Source organism: Cyclopterus lumpus, chromosome 10, assembly GCF_009769545.1.
Source record: "Cyclopterus lumpus isolate fCycLum1 chromosome 10, fCycLum1.pri, whole genome shotgun sequence".
Classification (NCBI taxonomy): Eukaryota; Metazoa; Chordata; class Actinopteri; order Perciformes; family Cyclopteridae; genus Cyclopterus; species Cyclopterus lumpus.
In genome coordinates, this window is record NC_046975.1 from 11,506,697 (window position 1) to 11,526,150 (window position 19,454).

General features: G+C 42.4%; 1 long non-coding RNA gene across 2 annotated transcripts in view; it reads left to right on the plus strand.

Moving 5' to 3' along the window:
• LOC117738062 overlaps positions 1-19,211 on the plus strand; it is a 25,935-nt gene extending 6,724 nt beyond the window's left edge. The window contains exons 3-4 of one of the 2 annotated variants that reach the window (XR_004610074.1): positions 69-1,063; positions 19,170-19,211. This is a non-coding gene — a long non-coding RNA (uncharacterized LOC117738062). Of the gene's footprint in view, positions 1-68; positions 1,143-19,169 lie in introns of those variants that run through there. The other variant, XR_004610073.1, reaches the window with a different exon arrangement.
• The last annotated feature ends 243 nt before the right edge of the window (positions 19,212-19,454 follow it).

Sequence of the window (19,454 nt, forward strand, 5' to 3'; positions counted from 1 at the left end):
ACTTCGTCTTCCTGTCTGCCCTCGCTTTTCTTATTGATACTCTCTTCATCCTCTCACTTCTCAAACAGAGGCTCCAGGAGGCGGAGTGATTGACAGGCCTTTGCTTTGTCGTCGCTATATAATACACCTCCCACCTCTCCCGTTGCCAGGGTGACAGATGGGGTTTCTCTGCAAAAACACTCCATCTCCATTTCTGTCACCTCAGATTGGTGAGCGAGAGGAAAGGAGGAGGGGTAGGTGAGACTCGGTCCATCCTACACTTCCTGTGACAAATGACAGCGATGCAGACAAACAGTGTACAGTGAGTGTTCGTTTATGTTTCAGACTGTGACATGTCTCGTAGTCTATCACACTCTGCTCAACACCTATCTTGCACACTATTCTCCAGCTGGATCGTTAGCTGACATAAAAAGCAGGCCGGGGCCTGTGAGGGCCTGTAATACACCCCCACACCATACAGGCCTCTTTAACACAGTGCTGTGGCTGCCTGCACTCTCGGAGGAAGGAGTCTTTGATTCAAAACCTAGAACAGGTCGGAAAACAGCCTGCAGGCAGCTACTTCTCCAGCTAAAGTGACTCTCATTTTGTTTAGCGCCCTTCTTTCTTCCCTCTGTCGGGCATTCTCTTTGTCACTAAGCATCAGCTCTGACATTGTTGCTATGAGCACAGTTCACAATTCACACAAGCTGTGCCCATGGCACAATTGGGCCAATGCCAAGTGAGATGGGTGACATCATCCACTGTGCTTGTCGCCAATCCAATCAGGCTCCCAGACACCAGTGTGCAGCCTCGGACATGATTAGTGTTGAGTCCATGACATCATCCTGTCCCTACGGAGATACTGACATCATCATCATCATCATCATCATCATCATCATCGAGTCGAATATTAGAATCGCTGGTGTCTAATAAACTGTTTCCGTGTCTTCCCTCCTGGGGATCACACTCCTGAAAGGATTTGGGCATGCATCATGATCCAGGTGTGAAGGATGACTCGTATCTTGACTGTCTCCAAGCTGGATCATTCAAACTCTCACACATGCATGTGTGAACCTGCGAAAAGGTAAACATGCACACCTGCTTTCTTTGTTTTCTGGCAGCTCTCCTACACAATCCTTTCCAATCCAATGCAGTTGGACCCAGTCTGATCCCATTTCATCCTGCTATGTGATCCGATCTCATCCTATCCGATGTGATCTGATCCTGTTCTATTCGAGCCAACCCAATCGTCTCCAATCTCATCCAATCAGATGAGATTCAGTCACATATTATTTAACTTTAGTAAGTTCATCGTTCAGCTTTTGTGTTTTCTATAGTAATAACATTAATGGGCCAAAAATGTTCTTTCGAAATTTGAAAACGTAAAAGTGATTTCTGATACAAGCAGATACACATGCCGACATGACAATAAGGCGAGTGCTGCCTCTTATTTTTTCCACTTCAAGCACTGTGACATACAGCAGTTTCAAGAAGTAGGTAAAGTAGGTGAAGTAGACAAATGTTACATTTTCATATAATATAACTTTTGGTTTTGAAAGCCAGACACGATGGTTCATAATGAGCTCTACCTTTACGGGGCAGGTAGACAGTGGAGCTTCTCTAATGTGACAGGGACCTTTAGAGAAAGATGTGGCCTAAACCTGCTCCCTCGCTCCCTCCTCTCCTCCCTCCATTTCAGTTATCTAAACAGTGCTGAGTCTCTGCTCCCAAGCTCTGTAGCACCGACCTCTAGTCCATCCTGACAGACCACCCACCCACACACACACACACACACACACACACACACACACACACACACACACACACACACATACACTTAAACATACACACATGCACTGCACACATATGAGAGCTATCTGAGAGTAATGGAGTGTGACATCACCTCATCGGACTTTATAACTTTATACACACACACACACACACACACACTTCCCCCATACACACTCATTGCTGAAAATATTTTTTTTAGTTTTGGCTCATTCCAGCTTTCGTTATACACGCACACTCAGTCACAGTGTTACATATTTATGTGGGTACACCGGTTGGTGAGTCTATAGTCAGTGGATTAATGCTTCTTCCTAGTAAGCCATGTCTTCTGTTAGATCTCTGCAGCAGCAACAGTGGAGCCCGAAAACTCACCAGGCACTGTAGATCTTTTGTATTCGTTTCTGTCTTTAAAGCAGGCTGACATTATAAAAATAAAAGGAAGAACTGAGAAGAATAACAATCAGGGGAAACGCTCATAAGATTCCCCGACAGAAAGAGGTGAGTTCCCACGGGGAGATGAAACGGCAATATTGAGGAACGGATGACAAACACTACTGGTAGGCATGAGCGGGTGCTCATAAACACGGACACATACACCAATAAAAATAGGGCTCATTAAGCTCTTATCATATGCACTTATTCCTTCCAGGTTGCAGCTCTAAGTGGTCATGTCTTAAATTAGGTCAGGAACAACAGAGTAACACTGTCCCCACAACGTGTTTTAAATCTCTTCTTCCAAACCGCCTCTATGTTGTTTCTTAGAAGTTCTTATTGTACACCTGGATCGTTATTCTGTAATCCCCACCCCCCAGATTTCCGTGGTGCCATAACTGTGGCTTATTTCTTATCTATGTGTTGGTATTTGGAGGTGAGTATATTATCTCCCTGTTGGGAGCCAGACACATATGAGAATTATCAGACAAGGGAACAAGGTGAGAACAAGGCTGAGCCGTCTGCAGCGATAATGAAGGAGGAACCAGGTGGACTGTAGGATTAGTCATGAGGGTCTGTCTAGATACGTGTACACACACCGTCTGTTTTTGGCATACATGAACACACACACACACACACACACACACACACACACATATACCACTTTTGAACTGGAAGTGGTTCAAAATACATGTGAGGAATTTGTTCAAAGACATATTCTGACTCCTGAAACCAGCTCTGGTTTGAACCTACAGCTCGTCTACATCACTGCTAACTCATCCACCAAAACACACATAAACACCATATCTTAACAACATGACTCAAAAAAGCACAAAAGACAGCGGTGAAGCAGCCAAATATGATCACTGCACAAATTAATTTGACCGTAGAAAAATAAAATGAATCAGTTGTCACATTAAAGTAAAAATATCCCACTCTCAATGTAATTATTAAGAGGTCAATTTGATCTTCGACAATAATTTATAGTGTGACTGCAATTTACAAGATGAGAGAAAATAAGGAACACTCATGTCCTAGCAATATTTCACTGGCATAGCTGCTACCCAGGAGGGTTTTGTCAGCATTCAACAGTGACAGTAAGATAAAACACATTGTCGAAGGTGAGGGATTGTGGGTAATATATATATGAACATGAAATTCACCACACAGAGCACATGTCTGGCACACATCCTGGTGACTGCCTGGTAGCTGCTAGTCAGCAGCATATGTATCATTAATTCTGACACCACCCTATCAGCATGAGGAGGGAAAAAGCAGAAATATGCTCTCAGCAAAGAAGATTCTTCAGCATTACACTGTCAGAGACATCCATACAGATCCTCCCGACACATGGACAGACAAATGCACTATTGATTCAGACTCACAGAAATCAGGAAATGTTCATGTTCACACACGCAAAAATAAAAGCGACTGTTTATTAAAGCCATTAAATCAGCAAAAGAATGCAGAGACCCGCTTGTGTCGGTCACAGCTTGTCATCCTTGACATATGAGGCTTTACATTACCAGAGGATACATAATCCGTGGATTATTTTATGAAACTGGCTGCATGAAGATCACTGTTGCAGCGCTCCGAGTCACGGACAGCTGCAGAGAACTCTTCAGGGGCACCGAGTGGGTGTACGATTGTGATCCTTAGAGTACTGTACATTATGCAAAGAGAGGCGCAATGAGAGTGCTGCTATAGTCTGACTCACAGATAGTGCAGGCTGAGTTAGGAATATTGTGTCTGTAATGTTTGTGTGTCACCTTCATCATGCCCCATCATGTGCAGAGTACCCTGCACCCACTCAAGATTCATCTGGATGCAAACAAACTTCACAAAAAGAAAAGTTGTGTTGCTGCCGCTGATCAAAGACTATTCTTCCATTCCTATGATCTCACACCTCCTTCCTCTCTCTGCCCAGTCTTTCTCTGCACGAGCAGATCTCAGTACAGCCAGTCAGCGTGCAGGCCTGCAGGACTTTTCACTGCACACCCTTAGGGGGAATTCATAAAGATGGCAGCAATTAGGAAATTAGGAAAGCAAATGTATAATAATTAATGCGAGTCTCAGAGAGAGGGCAAATAAGGAGGGACACCAATGGTCCGATAGACAGAGAGGTAGTGAGAGGGAGAGGAAGAGGAAGGAAAACTGGGAGGGAGAAGGGTGAAGGGATTTAAAGTGTGTGTGATGAAGAAACATCTCATCTCATTATGTGTGATAATGAACCTGTGTCTTGCCCTCTTCGCCATAATTACCCACATGCCGCTCCATCCTTACTGGGATGGACACACACTGGGCTGCATGGACCATAGCACAGATAACGCTCCAATAGAGACACAAAGAGAGCACAACATGCGTCATAGCCTATTCATAGCTTCTTCCCACTTTCCTTGCTTCTTTAACCTGGCCTATTGAAATGGATACATTTCAGACTGCATCATGTCGGCCTGGCCACTATTCCACCACATTACAGTGTTTTCGCCAGCGTCTCATTCAGTGATGCCTTCCATGATGCAGGGAATTTATTATCAGGCTGTTTAGTATTTTTAAAAGTCCTTCCACAGGCCCTCTGTTAGGTTTCCTAGCAACAGGTCTGGCACAAAGGAGGAGAGGGGGGTTATCAGTGTCCCCATGCTGATTACTCTCTAATTACTTTAATGGAAGTGAGGCTCTCTGGGTATGTGCCTCCCACCAGCTCGAGACCCATAGATTGGCAGCTATCAAAGAGGCCATTAGCCATCTACTCCGCTTCCATCTTTCTTTTTTTATTTGTCAAACACAGCTATACAGTAAAATTGCATACTGGAGGATCTATTCTAGTAACTAGGTACATTTATTGAAGTACTGGGCAGAAGTACAATTGTAAGATACATGGACCTTTTATATTTCATGCTACATCTTCATCTATTTATAAATATTTAATAAGGAAACATTGTGCTTTTAACTTCACATTTTACTGAAAGCTTTAATTACTGGTCACTTTACAAACATATGGAACTAAGGAACTAATTTGAACCTTTAAAGAACTATATTCCAAACAGAATAATGTTGAAGTAAAGACATATTTATTTCTAAAATAATTTCTATACGTTTCTATTTATTTTGCATGTGAGATTACTCGGTTATTCAGTGCACCTACAGTGCAGTAGTAAACTCAATCAAAGACACAAACATGTCGTCATCCATGGGTAGCATTGATGTTATTCATCAGACTTGAGTCATGATGAAGAGACTTGAGATTCTTTTGAGGCAAATCATAAAATGCATGGATGCAAAATGAGAAAAAAACTAAACAAGCCGAGTAGGGCGAAGAAGTGGAGGAAAACGATAAGGAACCGAGGGGGATGAAAAAACAAGATATTTTGCCTGGTACAAAGAAGTCCCATGGAGACATAGAAACAGCATCTCTAAATTTGGGATGTGGGCTTGGATATGTTTCTTTGTGTACGTGTACAAAAGTACGTGTGTTTATACACATGTACCCCACTCGGTATTGTGTGACTGGAGATGTTGAGCACGCTGGAACAGGTTGTACAGTAATAAAAGATGTTCCTTCAGGCTAAACATTCACCCCACTTTCACTGTTTATCGCTGCGGTAAAAACTCATCTCTTATTAAAGGATTTTAACATTATGAAGTGGCAAAATCCATATACATCACCTTCAACATGCCACAGCTAATCCCTCACAATGATTCAATTGAATTCAGTGCAGATCCATTTTGATTGGTTCATTAACATATTCTGACATTTAATTACATGGAGCCAGTGATTGTGCATATGGGATATGACACATGTGGATATGACCTTCCTCATGTATAGAATCGTGACGGGTGTTTGACAATCATACTGCAATAAAGGATGTAAAGACTCGGTTTTCCTGCTATTTCTTATTCATATATGCTTATTGAAAAGATCATATCCTGAGGACGTAGTTTGAAATGCAAATAATCAGAGGCCATGAAAAGGAAATACCACTAAACGTCCATGAGCATTCCCATCTCAGCGCATTTATTTCTATCATTTCCACTCAGCCTCCAGCTACGACCCACCTTTCTGCAGAGACGAGAGTGGTTACAATACATTTTCATATACGCTCCTTTCTCAGTGCGCCAGGATTTACTGGGAACATCCCTGTTGACTTCCTAAAATAATATTTTTCAAAAGGACAAAGTTTTGCACTGCTGATCTTCAAGATCTACACTGTGGGAGAACCAGCGTGGGGCTGTTGGTGAGTCAGAGTGTGTAGGCCCACTGCAGAAAGAGACGTCTATGTATAGAGCGTGTCTCAACGGCAGCTAAAGACTCTGACAGGTTCAATACACAGCTGATTGCATAACTGTCATCTCTATAGAAAACATATATGTAGTGGATGAGGCACAAAGGGTTATACTCCTCGTCCCGGGGATTTGTTTTCATGCCCACCTCATCACTAAACAATGTGTCTTTGAAGATGTTGTGCCCACCACTACCCACACACCCACACCAATCAGTCAGGGCAGCTTATCCAAAATACTATTCAAATCCACTCATGGCAAGTGTGAGCTGTGTTATTGGGGGCGGGGGTGATAAGAGGGTTGATGCATGTGTAGCCGTGCCTTCACAGAATCCCCTGCACTCACTCGCGCGTGCGCGTGTGTGTGCTTATCTCTGCACACGTTTTGAACACACTGCATATGCATGCATGTGTGTGTGAGCAAATGTGCGTATATTTATGTCTGCACGTCCGTCTCTCAATGTGTATTCCCAGAGCAGAGAGAGAAGCGAGGTGTCAGATTCTCTACACATTTTCCAGCCACAGTTATCTGATGGCTTCTCACCACTCCCAAAGCTAACTGGGAGGTAAACTGTTTCTTTGTGGTGTTCGCTGTGACGTTTGAGGCTGGGGAAGACAGAGCTGGGGGATTACGAGCAGCACATGTTTGTGTTTTCTCGTGCATGAGTGTGTGTGCCACAGAACCCCACAGAGTGTGTACTAAGCAGTATTCTCTTGCTTTCATTAATGAGTCAGCAGATTCAGGCCTCTGAAAAGTCCCTTAGGTGCGAAGAGAAGAGGGAGCATTTGGAAAGGGCATCTCCCGATTCGACATTCCGTTTATTGCATAACTATCTAACCTCTTGCTCTGTGTCATTCATGTTTGTCCTGGGGGGAATCAAATGCAGGGAGGGGGGGGGGAGGCTGATGATCTCTTACTGTCTTGATAGCACATGGAAAATAAATGGGGACAAACACAGTAGCAAAAAATGTCCCACTCCTTATTTCATGATTCACCAACTAAACATTTATCTTTTTTAAATGTATCTTTGGTTCCCAGCCGGCTACAAACAGAACATTAATTTGACTACACTATATTGATTCCTAACTAGTGATTTAGTTTCCTGTTAATGATTGAGACGTTGGTAATGTGGCATCAGCTGCACCTCCTCACACGTACCCAGATGGCCTGTGTGAATCTTGGCCAAGACCTCGGTTTGCATTTATAAAAAGAGCTTAGAGCACTGCCACAGTCAGACTCATTATAATTCTTTAAGTGCATTACATTGCATTTACAAAGTAGGATTATTGCGTTTGATAGTGCTGATAAAGACCATTATAAAGTTCTTAGTAAAATAAGTAAAAACAAGCAAGGTAAAATCAAAATAATCATGAAATCACTCTTCACTCAGTAGCTTTGTGCATATATTTCGGCAACATAAAGAAAACCGGGAGAATTTTTCAGCTTTCATACTTTAATTGTTTGATGTTGGCAAAACCTGTTCAAAAGTCATACTGAAAAACAAGAGTCTACAAAACCATGTTAGCAGACAACCTCACTAAATTGGGACCTGACAATGGCGATGGGGCCAAATCCCTGTTCAAATGAGATCCACACACATGCGTGTGTGTAGGTCCTGCACCTACAACTCAAACAGTCTTGCATGCAAATTACTTTTGCACAGTGTTACCCAATTCATAAACAAAACCAAAAAATAAATATACTAACTAAACAACAACAACAAATAATTAAACTAAGGAATGACGATCAGAACAAAAATATATTTAAATATATGAAGAAATATATCTAGACTAATTAAACAATACTACTAATAAAAGTACTAGTGTTAATATCATACTGATGAAATAATCCACTACGCGTGAAATTCCTGCATTAAATAAAAAATTATCAGCAAAATGTACTTAAAGTACCAAAAGTAAAAGAACCCGCACAGTAAAATGTTGTCAGTGTTTTTACAATTATATCTAATGTTTCGGGATATATATTATTGCTGCATTAACGTGTACGCTGCATGTTTTTAACTCCTTTATTGGTTAGTTTAATCTATGCAATGCATACTATCTTATAAGATCATGGTATGTTATAGTGTCAGTACAGTACAATATTTACCTCTGAGATGTAGTGCAGTAGTGTTTAGTGGCGGATTGAACACCACCTTTATACCGCCACCTAGCGTCTGTGTCGGGAGTGATATCCGGCCAATCCAAAAACGAGGATTGTAACCCATCAACTACATCTGGAGATAAAATGGTTACAGGGTCCGCCCACATACTGTCAAAGAGAAAAAGCGCGAACGAGCGAGCAGCTGAAAGCATCGTGAGCGAAAGTTGTGCGCAAACAAAACAGTTATCCCAATTCAGCCTGTGGGTAACACCCGACGCTCTGAAACAAACATGTCAACCTCCTGGTGGCGCTTGAGAGGAAAGATTCCAATAATGATCATACAGCATCTGGGAATGAAGACATTTGGTGCCAATCTACTAAATATCAGACACTTCTGTCCTGCTGCTGGCGCAAGAGGAAAAGTCAGAGGGTCACCAAAGTCGGTAAGCTTAATCCTCTGGGGACCATGCGTGTCTGTATAAAGTTTCATGAATCCATTCATTCACTGTGGTATACAATGGAGACTGACCTCGCTGGCATTGCCATCCCTGGAGCCACGCTGCTAGAAACTATGATTGCCAATCCAAAGCCTATCATCTATTTAATCTGTACTTTAGAGTCGAGGTGCTTTACGGACAACAAACTGGTAAAAGTTTACTCTGAATACCTTTTTATTGTACCAGCAGTCCTTCTACACTTTGTAGCACAGCGTGGTTGTTTTCGCTCCATCTATTACCTTGAACGTTTCGAAGCCGTATGAATAGTTGTCTCTGTCTGTGCGCTCAGAAAGCCTCGGGGAAATGGCCTGTAAAAGCAGCATGGCTCGCTCCTCTCTAACGCCACTCCACAGCTTGAACACACACGTGTGCACGCTCTATTTTCTCTCTCTCACTTTCACGCGCTAACAAATGAATTCCCGCTCCCACTGATCACAGCCATTCAAGATCCTCTGTCTTCATTGCAGGGGCTTTGGAGACAGCTGGTAGCGCTGTATTAGGTTGAATGATTAGTCCTCAGTATATTCAGCTCCCTACACAAGGTCCCACATCAGCAAGTGGATAACTAGCCCCTGTCCCTCTCTCTCCCAGCTCAATCATGAAACCATTCACATAAGTGGGCTCTAATTCACACGAACAACAAGGCTCATGTAGGCCCCCGCATGAGAAACGGGCAACGAGTGATTTTAGAAAGGGAAAAGTAAGGCTACAAACAGACAGATGAACCGCAGGTATGCTTAACATCGGAGCAGATGTTGGACACAAATGTCCTCCTCCAACCTGGAGTCTGGTTGATGTATAGAAGGAGGTCTGCAGCCCCGAGGCTGCAAAGACACTTGTTATGGAGTGGAGAAAGTCCATGCTGCACCAGCTCAAGAACAAACTAAAACAACTGCTGTGTGTGTGTATGAGATGGAGAAAGAGAGATTTATGGTCTGTGTTTTAGGCTGATTGTGCTACTGTGTGATTCATTATATGATCTAGTGGAGAAGGAAGGAGAGAGAGAGGGAGAGAGAGAGAGAGAGAGAGAGAGACCACAGTCTGGTCAATGGACCAGGACGGCACAAAGAAAAAGTTATGGCTGGCCAACGAGAGAGGAAGTGAAAACTGAGAAACCGAGACTCACTTTGTTCTCATTTCTTGTGAATACATTATAAACAAATTAGAGACTTATCTGCCAAAAAATATTGCTTAGGTCCCCACTTTTCCTTCACTATCACAGACTAACGTTAAATATTGTATGGGAAGGAAATGTAACAGACTGCAGACATTTTGTTACAAAAAATAAACCGAAGATTGTGATTTCTTTTCAACAATGCGTGCAAAGAGTGTTGCATTTAGGCAAACAGCGTAGAAATAGTAGCCCTGTGTGTATGTTTAATTGTATATATGACATGTTGTATACATTTATGTATTTGTATCACATCCATATATATATATATATATATATATATATATATATATATATATATATATTGCTATTTGTGATTGATTTTTTAATAATAGTAAAAAATGTGAATACTGTGTATGTTCCTGCATCTGAGAAGGACTAATAATGACTTCCTTATGCACCGACCCTTTAGATATGACATCACCTCTAAGGCTTTACTGATCTTATTCTGCTCTCCAATCTGTCATCATCAGACTAGATCATTATGTTTACGTTCCCGGTTCATACACACACTCGTCTACGAAATCCTAAATAACTGAAACATCCCTTAAACAACCCTATTGTTGAACAGTCAAAACGCCATCACTTTAAAATTCCTTCTCACAGAGCTAGAGGTACAAACACACACACACACACAACTATGTATGCCTGCCTCAGGTATCACAGGACAGATACAGGACAATTTCCTCTTGCTGAAGTAATGTGTATTTCACACTTGATGTGTTCTGAACTACTTACACAGACCTTGAGTCAATTCACCTGCTTCAGAGTGGGAGGCTCAAAGTGCTTTGCCTGCAGGGAACAGCGTCTTTAGTCATATAAATTAGAGGTAGCTGGGATTCGCCTCATTTATCCTCCATCAATGGTTTTGGCTTTTAAATTGAGCCGCTACTACAAAACAGTATCTCTGTCTGGTGTGGCATTACTATAGGGAAGCTTGAGCTGACCAAAACAAAATGCCAATCCAATCTCCATCCATAATATTAGCATTATAATAGCTAACTGCAGGGGTGGGCAGTCTTTGGAAGTACCGGTGTGACAGTTGATGAATTAGCCCACATGCTACAGCTGACACGTACGTGCAAATAGCAACAAGTCACTAAGCACCCTGTCACAGGGCATCTTACAGAGAGACGAAAGGCGTCTTCTGCTTTCTAACTGGGAAACAATCAGCTGCAACAGGATTAACAAACAGAGAGACGAGCAGAGAAGCCCACTGGTAGGTGATTTATGTGGAAACTGAGCGGCAACACAGCCAAGAGAGAGAACTGCTACCACAACTTAAGACTGATGACTCGGGGACGTGCACGACACTTAGACAGGGTGCACCAAAGCTTTCACTCATCTTGCCAGAAGCATTCACCAATCACCACCACAGGAGCACGTGACACCAACAAAGCAGACTGTAACAGGTTTCCCCGTTACCCGGTGAGTCCCCGATTCAACAGAGGCAACAACACGGCTTGATGTAGTTCAAGAACCCTTTTATTTGCAACAATCACCATACAGCTGAGTGACTGCTCCTCGCTTCTCCTTCTCCTTCTCCCTCTCGCCTCTCAGTCCCTCCTGCTCTTTATTGGGGAGAGACAGACAGATTAACCCATCTGAGGCTGATTAACCCTCAGCCCCAGCTGAGACTGATTAGACATCATTCCAGCCCCATTCCAGCCCCCCCCCCCCCCCCCCCCCCTGCTCCACCCACTCTACAGCTGAGTCTAACCACACCCCACTGCCACACAGACAAAGCTTATGAATGTGTTGTATTGTCCTCCAGTCAGGTGGATCATATTCAAAATAAAATGTTCTGAAAAGCAACAGACATTCATGAGGCTGCGTTGACTAATGTGTGTTATGGCGGTTATAGAAGAGAGAATATACAAAGACTCAGTTAAGTTTGATTTGACAGCCCTGGGATTATCATCTGATTATTGTTTAACTCAATAAAATACATTCCTAAAATCAAAATCAGATTTTTTTTCCTAGTAAAATTCATATAATTAAATACAATTTGAAGGAAATGTAATGCTGCCCATATTATATAGTGACACAATCTGCAAAGGTTTCTCTAGCAATACCCTTTATTAATTTTCCCCACAATATTGAATGCAACTAAAGCTTGAATGCTTTTATGTTTTTTGTTTAGCCAACTAAATGCTCACTTGAAATACGAGACCGAACACCGGGCCAAGTGTCTGGTGCAGAAGTCTAATGCTGCGGGTGCCGCAGCACCACGCCGACCTCTCACACCTGTTTTGTGTTTCCTACACTGGAACTACATGTTAAACATAAATACCAGTTCTAAAGGCGTTGTAACCAATGCAGTTCATTCGAGACAAGAGATGGGAAGTCTGCAGACTGCAGATATGGAAAGTTCTAGTTCTTAATGAATGCAGCTCTGGCAGTGAGGAGGTTGTGGGGGTGAAGGCCGCTGGGGAGGAAGAAGGAAAAATGATCAAATGTGGGCGTAATGGAAGGACATCTGTGCAAGAGAGTTCCTGTTACAGAGCGGGTCAATATCCTCCAGCCTTTCGTATAAGGATTACATTTTGATTGTTGTTGCACACAGAGACACAGATACAGACATGGGCAGAAGCATGCTACACATGCACACACAAGGGAACAAAATACAATCACCGGTTGCCCCACAGAGAATTACCACAGGCAAATTCATGTTCCGGGTACATCATTTGTTTACTGTAGGCGCCCTCGTTCTGAGCAGGGTGTGTTATGTGTGATTTGTTAAGCCTACCTGCATCTCTGTTTTACTCCCGTCTGCTGTCATATACGATAAGTTGTTATCACACCTGGACGGAGAAACACGACAACACAATATCCCTTTGTGGTGTTTTACACCAGAATGCGCACAACACAGTGGACTATTCTGCCTTTCTGCTTTTCATTGTTCCCACATTCTAACATAGTTTGTCTTTCTTTTTTCTGGATGATACCCTTTCCTTCCTTTCCTATGTTGTCATAGCAACCTTGTCTTCCAGAGCATAAACTCAAGGCTTTGGGTGAATATACACCGCTGCTACCCATTACACATGCATACCCACTGAAAGGACAATTTGAACAAGCCTAACTTTTCCATAATCAATGTATTGTTGTTATGAATTTGGAAAAAGTAGGGCTTTCAAGACCAGAGGCTGTCAATAAGCTGTACCAGGGGGAATGTTTTTAAAGATTATTGAGGGAAAATAGACGAAAACTAAAAACACCAAGGAGACCTAAAAGCATTTAGCTCATCCATTACCTCACTTTGAGGTTAGAGGAGGCTGAAACCACTGGGACCAGACAGGCAGAGAGACTGACTAACTGACTTCGTCTGGGGCCTGAATCAGATCTACATCTAGATCCAGGCCAATCCCCACCGTCTGGCTCTGGCTGTCCATCAGCAGAAAAATCCCTCCCGTTAAACACCCCGCCGTTGCAGGCTGTGGTCTCAGACTAGCAGACAGAGGCATCTATTTCTACAGTATCAAACTGGGACTCTGTGCTGTGGTGATGGGAATCAGGGGATGCACAGTGTGCTGGTCCCACTGCTAACCTCCTTTAGATCATGGATGTGTGCATATTGATAATATAAATTCTTATATATTGTCATAATGTTATGCTTTTGTCAGGTTACTCAAGTTCAGAATAACACATAGAAGGTGAAATTTGTGTCTGGGAATGTTTGCTTCTCGAGAATAGATAGCGCCTTATCACAACACACCCATATGTCATCGAATAGTCTAATCAAAACTGGCCTTGCAAGGGCTCAGTCCTGTGAAGAGAGAAGAGGAGATGGAATTCTCCCCCTCCTTGATAGTTCAGCACCAATTAGAAGTTAGGATGATGCATACAAACCTGTGACGAAATCTGTGTATGTAAGGGCCGAACTTCCGGTTCTAGGAAAGAGTTGAAATAAATCTACCAGAACAAAAGAAGTTGTTGGCTGAATTCTTCCAAAGGCTCTTCCCATGCAGACGATATTGAACCACACTAACAATATACACATTCATGTTTGGGGTAAGTGTGTGTGTGTGTGTGTGTGTGAGTCTTCCAATCGCAGGACTGACAGGAGATTGAGGAGATGCTCACCCAGAGAGCTGCGTGCAATACGGCCCAGTTTCTGGTGTGTGTGAGTGATCTATAAATTCACTCCGCGCTTCTGGGTGAGAATCTTTTGTGTATTTAAGTGTCCCCTGACAAGCGCACACTCAACCTTTCAGGTCAATAATGCACTCACACATAGGAAGGGGCAAGTGAGAGAAACTAACAAAGACATGGCAACCCCACAATCTTGTGGTGACCTTCTCACAAGGTCATACAGCAAAACGAGTCAAGGAAAACATGATGCCAAAGGTATTATCAATATATAAGTTATTTCAGCTGATGTCTTGAAATGTAAGTATATGTTGGACGTTTAAGTTCATGCACAAACAAACTTGACATTGACCTACTGACATTTGCTGTCCTCAGTTGTCGAGAGCTGGCTTTATGCCCTGAGTCACACTTAAGGGAGATCTAAACGTATTTTAATAGACACGTACTTTCAGCTTTGAGGTTTGGGAAAGCTTTGACTGTGTCCATGTAGATTGTAGACAATTATATAGTTATCCGACTTGGAATTGATCATAGGTACAATCCAAAATGGGTGTTAAGTTTGAGTGTCCGTATACTTTGATCAGTTGTGAACATTATTTAGTTATTTCTAATAGAACATTTTTGGCTCATATGTAATTCTGAATTCACATTAACAACAGATGCTCAGGAGAGAAGCCTGAATATTAAGTTAAATCCTGACTTTTGTTTCTCCACGTATTTTCAAATAATGAAAACACATTACAAGAGTTTTTCTGTCCCTATACTGAATTAAATGAGTATTCTCTTCGGACAGCAGAATATGAGCAGCTCATTATTGAACCAATATAAGGCAACCATTTTTTTGTTGGCATTCACCAAAGTACAGCTGAGCCTGAGTCGTAGAAGAGCCGTCACAGCCGCAGTCGTTGAATGCTAACAAGAGAATTGTTGCTTAATCTTGGTTAGAATGATAAGGTACTCAGAATTTAATTTCCAGCACAGTAGCTAATACCCATTTAGCTTAAGAAAGTGGACAAAACCCCTCACTATCATGTTTCAGCTTTTCAGAAAAACTAATAAAAGAATCTCTCTATGAAAAAAAATCCCTGTCTGTCTGAGGCTGCTGGCAGAGAGGTCAGCTTGAAAAGAGGGACGGACTTCATCTTCCTATAATATTACCATTGTAGTTTTCTGTGGAAGGTTAGCATATCTCTGTATGATGGCCCTATATCTCATGCATAGTTAATAAGAGGCTATGCAGAGAGTTAATGAGTGACCAGCGACAGGCCCAAGAGGAACGTAATGACTGACATGTTCGAAAGTAGGTCACGGGATATTTTTTTGCATCGCTTTTTCACCCAGCTGAATGCAATCCATCTACCTCCTCCTCTTTCCCTCCAATCTCGCCTTTTTAAAGCCATTTCTTCCGCCCACATCTCTCTCTCTCACTCCCTCACCCTCTCCTCTCTCAACCATTCATTGTTACCCAACTCTCTCTCACTCTCCGTGACTCTCTTCGTGTGCCTCCATCTCTCAGAAAATCCCTTTAACAGAGTGAGGACCTTTCCCTCTCCTCCTCTAGGCATCTATTTGGTGCAGTTAATGGATAGTTGAGAAATGACTACCAGCAGCAAGGGAAGGAAGGAGGGGAGGGAGAGGAAGGAGGAGGAGGAGGGCTGTCGTGGGTTCCTCTTTTGTCTGTAAAATACTATGGATAGGAGACAGGCCAAATCACATCACAGCCCTTTAGAAAAGCTCTGGACACATTTTCATACCGAGATGTGCTCTATCGAATTTGGTTTCTCGGATATAAGAGCGATGAATATGATAGCTCATTCAAACCAGGTTTACCTTTAGAGAGGAGGCCGCGTAGACAGTGGAGCTTTTCTAATGTGACAGGAACCTTTAGAGAGAGCTGGCCCACTTACTAAGCTTTTCACTCTCTGTGTCCTTCCTCGTCCCCCTTCTTCTGCCTCCCCCCAGCTCTCTTCAAGAGGCCAATTTAGATTTCCTTCTCCCTCTGACAGCACTTTGTAGCCTTCCTTCCTTCCTTCCTTCCTTCCTTTCTCTCTTCCATTATTACTCTGTCTGTGGTATTGTGGCTGGCTTGTTGCATCCTTCACTCCTAGCCTGCCTCGATGTGGATCTAATGGTTAAATAATGACTCCGCATTTCTTTTTTCAACTGCTGGCTAATCAGGGTAAGAAGTCTCTGTAATCTTTCTCTAATTGATTTCCTGAAGATGAGGCCTAATAAGATCCAGGGGAATAGTCATTAAGTGTGTGTGAGACTGGGTGCTGCCTCTCCTTTAATGATGTCTCCGATGAAACACAGAAAGCAATTACGTAAACCAAGGTACGAGGATACCTCTTTTTCAAATATGATAAAACAGTCGGAGCTTGTGTTGTGCAGAAGGAAAGAATGTGGGAAACAATGAGGAGCTCAGGTACAGAAACCGCCTCCAGCCACTTCAGAAATCACGGTTTGCCACACAACATGTTTAATGATTACAAGCAACACCTCAGTGCCTCCAGCAAGTTGCTGCGAGCCTCAGGTATAAAACGTGCTGAGATAGACAAATATCATGATGGATATTATAAATATTATAAAAATAGCACAATCATTCTGTCTTTAATATTAACAATAGCTTCAGATATCATTTATTTTAACAGTCGAGAAAAAGTAATGCAAATCAAGAACTCTGTGTTTACAACGAGATTATCATTTACAATATTTACACCGATTCTACCAACGACGCAAACATGGTGGTGCCAAATAAAAGCTGCCAAAACCTCAGACAACCATGCACTCCCTGTAGAGAAACCCTCCGTGTGCGGGGAAGAGGATATCATTCCAGTATGAACTGAACTCCTGTCTCACTGCTTACATTTAAAGGAACATTCCACTAACTTTATCGCTGAGTCCAACAGGGTATAAGAAACAGGACCAGTCAGATGATCAGAAGAGACCTCAACTGAAATAATGTACCATGTTGTTGACCACTGTCAGAGCTACCTTGACCCTCTGTACTTACTGCAGTGTGCACAAAGTACAAGCCACATTATCAACAGGTACAATAGACTTTCTTCACACTTCAAGAAGTCCTTCTGCATTAATGTGAGCTATTGGTCCACTGCATTTAAATCTCAGCAATGACAGCTGGTCTGGTGTCATCAGCTGAGCTGTGACCAAGTCCCGTACATATCACACATAAGCAGGATTTCTCATGTAGTGCATTCACAATGGGAAAAGTAGAAAAGAATAAGCACGCTCCAAAGAGCTGTTGGTGGACACCATTGTCACACTAAGAAATGCAAAAAGGAAACAAAGCTGACCTGCTCACAGCTGCATGAGAGGGAAGCAGATTGAAACAAACAGTATATGCTATACAAATGACTATATTACATACTGTATTTATCACCTTTCTCAGAGAAACATCTTGAAACAGGAGAAAAAAAGAAGCACAGGTGTAAATTATTGATGGCTGAATTCCAATTAGCTGCTTCAGTTTCGAGGTCCTGGTGCTGTGCATGCTGGGTCACTGTCACACTCAGTGGTACACTCCAATGTCACAGAGTCACTGTTAATGTCATTAGTTACACCTGTGCTTTTCCTGCAACGGCAATTTAAATCATCTTCTGAGAGAAAGGCCTATTGGGATAGAGATATGTAGAGAGGAATCGTGGGCAAGGACGACAACGGCAACATTAGAGCGTCTTGACTGTCATGTAACAATGCTGTAATGGCTGCGATAGCCTTCAATTACATTACATGTCATTTAGCTGATGCTTTTATCCAAAGCGACTTACAATAAGTGCATTAAACCATGAGTCCAAACTCAGAACAACAAGAATCAAGCAAGTACAATTTCTTCAATAAAGTTAAACTACAAAGTGCTATCAGAGAGCAGGGTGACTGATGCGGCCTTGTAACCATACAGCATGTAATAATACGCCATGAATCAATATGGAAAAGGTGGAATGACATGGATCAGATCAGATGTGAGCTGACATTAAATGTGAGTGCCGTCATGCCGTCGGCACAATTTTACTGAACAATGTTTTCCTTCTCAAAATAGATTTTTTAAAAAGACGTCTCGCTTTCTTTGTCACTTCCCTTCATTCTTGCAAATGGGTGACACATCTGAGAGATTCTAAAATGATCCTCCTTTAAAAAGGGAGAAGCAATCTACCGCCCTCAATGTTTTTATTATTTTTTACTCCGATGCAAATAAAAGGAATATTTCAATTGTTCTGCCCCGACACATTTCCCAATGGGAAGCAAATCTCGAAAATCTTCCAGAAAGCCTGTTCGTGAGGATGAGCGAGAGAAGCAGACAGCGAGAGCTCATGTGTGCAAACGAGAGCGGCAGAGAGATAAAGATAGAGAGCGAAAATATTATATTCAATAATTTGATCTTGTATGAATACTCTGTAAGCTTGAATGAGCCCACTGCCTGTCATTGTGTGAGAGAATTTAAAGAGCATCTGATGAATGTGGGCACATGCAGCAGCAGCAGCAGGTACATTAAAAGAACAGCCTCGGCCTATTAAATCTCCACTTTATGATCTCCCTTCTCACTCATTACCCCATCTTGTAGAAGATAAGACCCTTTCAATTTTACCTGGATTTGCTCAAGGAGGGATTCATAATGGTTTGGGATTTAAGCGTGACAGATGGAGTATTGGTCTTTTTATTGTGCGCCATAAAACACTTCCGTATCATTCACAGGAATTTGAAAGACTGTCCTGAGAAGGAAGCAAACGTTTGCTCTGTGATTTTAATGATTGTCATTTGTAGTCTCCACTGAGCCTGAATTATCTATAGATAAAAAATGTCTGTGCCTGCAGGGCTGTAAGTGGTATGTGCAGAACCACGGACAGAAGTAGACGGGTGAGTATGTGATCATCAGCCCTCCCACTGAGGAAGACAACTGTGTGAAATAGACACAGAGCATGTGCCTGTGGCTCTTTAGTGCTGCTTTCACCCAGTTTTATTGTTGCTTTCCAGTTTGCCTTTCAGTTGGATCACTCTCTGTTTCTCCACAGCAGCACAAACAGACGGAGAGCCTTCCCTGGGATCACAACCAGCAGCTTCGGAGGGGAAACGTTGCCTTTTTTGTTTTTTGTTTTTTT